Genomic DNA, 2500 nt, shown 5'->3' with positions numbered 1-2500 from the left:
ACAACTTTACGTGCGATAGATTTTGAAAGTGACGACAACGTGATCATAGGAGGAGATTTTAATTGTCCGCTAGATCCAGCAAAGGATAGAAAGGGAGGGATTTTAATTCCACATCAACATCTAATCAATTCGATTGCAAATATCCAAAGTGAATTCAATCTCCATGATATTTGGCGTGTTAAGAACCCTACTACCCTTAATTTTACACGAAGTAAAACCTCTCCTTTTATATTTTGTAGGCTTGATTATTGGCTGATTTCAGATAGTTTACATGATTTGGTTACTCGAGTTGACATTCTAGCTTCAATAAAAACTGATCACTCTGCTATAGTATTAGAATTAAAGGAAATTGAAGAGAATTGTAAAGGACAAGGTTTTTGGAAGTTAAGTACTTCTTTACTAGCCAATCCAGAATATGTGAAGACGATCACTAGTGAGTTGCCTACTTGGGTAGAAGAAGCAAATGATTTGTCAAATGATAGAATAAAATGGGACTGGTTACAATTTAAAATTAAGATGACTTCAATCGCTTTTTCAAAGAAAATGTCCCGAGAGATAGCACAGTGACGCCCTTGGGGTTGGTATGGCGTGGGAGTGTTAAAGCCCTTGGGATTGTTTTCACTTATACTACAACTGTTCAATGACAAATTAAAAGATATCCAAACGCAGACGCGATTATGGAGTTGCCGGGGCCTGTCACTTTTTGGTAAAATTACTATTATTAAATCTTTTTTACTTTCAAAAATGTTGTATATTTTTTCAGTTCTGCCTACTCCAGAGGCGTTTATTAAACAACTTAACACTATCATTTTTAACTTTTTGTGGAAGGGACCCACAAAAGGGTTGCATGACCAGCAGTAATTAATGACTTAAAGTACGGAGGTCTGAACTTAATGGACTTGGAAACCTCAATTAAATCATTGAGATTAGCTTGGCTCGGCAGGCTTTTGTTAATCACCTTCTCAAAGACCGTGGTGGAATTTTCTTATTTAGGTGCAATTATGACCTTAATGAATTTAATATTAATTCAATATTTTACAAAGAACTCCTTCAGTGGTGGGCTGATTTTAGAGCAGAATTTTCCACAAAGCCTTCAATCTCTGAATGTATTATATGGAATAATAAGAACATTAAGGTAGATTGCAAAACCATCTACTATCCACTTTATGTAGAAGCTGGGTTTTTAATATGCAAGCATATGCTATTAAATATGACTAACTTAGAATCTTACAATTGTGCTAAAAGAAAAGGCTTGAAACACTCAAACTTTTTAGTTTGGACTGGAATTCGCCAGGCTATTCCACCAGAACTAAAACGCTTAGAGGTAAATGAGAACGAACTGTGGTCATTAGAATTTCAGTGTGAAGAAAAAGTATTTAATCCTTTAACAAGTAAGAGCAAACATTTTTATGAATTGCTTATTTCAAAAAAAGTTAAAGTTTCAAGAGCTTTTACTAAGTGGAAAGAAAATTTTTGTCTGGACGACACAGCTGTTTGCAAAGCCTTTCTTATGGTGAGATCCATTTCATCTGAGACGTGCATACGGAGCTTCCAGTTTAAGATTTTGAATGATATCACTTTTACTAACCATCGCCTAGCTAAGATAGGTTATGCCCAAAACGACCTTTGTACTTTTTGCGGAGTTGAATCAGAAACTTTGTATCACTTATTTTATGAGTGTTCTTTCACATCCTTTTGGTTTCTGGTTTCTGGCAAACGAGTGGACCTCACTCAAGTAAATTTGCTGAATTTCTTCATTACACTTGCTAAACTACATATTTGGATAAGCAGGAATCATGGTGTAACTCCTAATCTAAGTGCTTTTAAGAATAAAGTTAAGGCTAAATTTAGAACAGAGAAATATATAGCTACGCAAAATAATACAGAACGTAATTTTCAGGCTAGATAGCAACTTTACATAAATAGTTTATTAGATACTTAATTAAAACATTTAATTACTTTTATTAATGGGACATGTAAAATTATAAATATCAGTAATGGTAGGTGTTATTATTAATCTGATATAATTGTGTTTGAACTAAAAAAAGGAAGTCTGAAATAAAGGTGGAGAAGTGAAAAATAAAACAAAATAAAATAACAAAAAAAATAAAAAAAAAAGGTTCAACAACTTCACTTTTAGCACAGCTTTGGCATAAGCAGCTGACTTCTTCGCTGAATTGTCAAAAAACGACCAGAGTTGAGAAAGAATCTTTTCCACAAGGTGTAAATAGGTCACGCTATCACAGGCGTCGGCACATGCCAGGGCCAGTCTATGACAGATGCAACGAACGTTAATCAATGACTTTATTTCAGATTGTAGTTTTGCAGCCACGCCATTTGTCTTTCCTGTCATCACAGATGCGCCATCACTAGAAAAACTTGCGAGCTTATGCTTGTCAATCTCAGACTCTTCCAACTGCTTTAGGATAGCATTTGTTATTGTTGCAGCGTTTGCTGAAGTCGACTTCTCAAGGAGATCACTTGCAGCAAGAAATGTAGT

General features: G+C 34.8%; 1 pseudogene; it reads right to left on the bottom strand.

The window, feature by feature from the left end:
• LOC138033317 (zinc finger protein 862-like) overlaps nucleotides 1–2500 on the bottom strand; it is a 4833-nt pseudogene that overhangs the window by 1923 nt on the left and 410 nt on the right.

The sequence above is a fragment of the Montipora capricornis genome, chromosome 14 (genome assembly GCF_036669925.1).
Source record: "Montipora capricornis isolate CH-2021 chromosome 14, ASM3666992v2, whole genome shotgun sequence".
NCBI classification, from domain to species: domain Eukaryota; kingdom Metazoa; phylum Cnidaria; class Anthozoa; order Scleractinia; family Acroporidae; genus Montipora; species Montipora capricornis.
The sequence above is the reverse complement of the archived record's forward strand: the minus strand, read 5'-3'. Positions and strand labels throughout refer to the sequence as shown.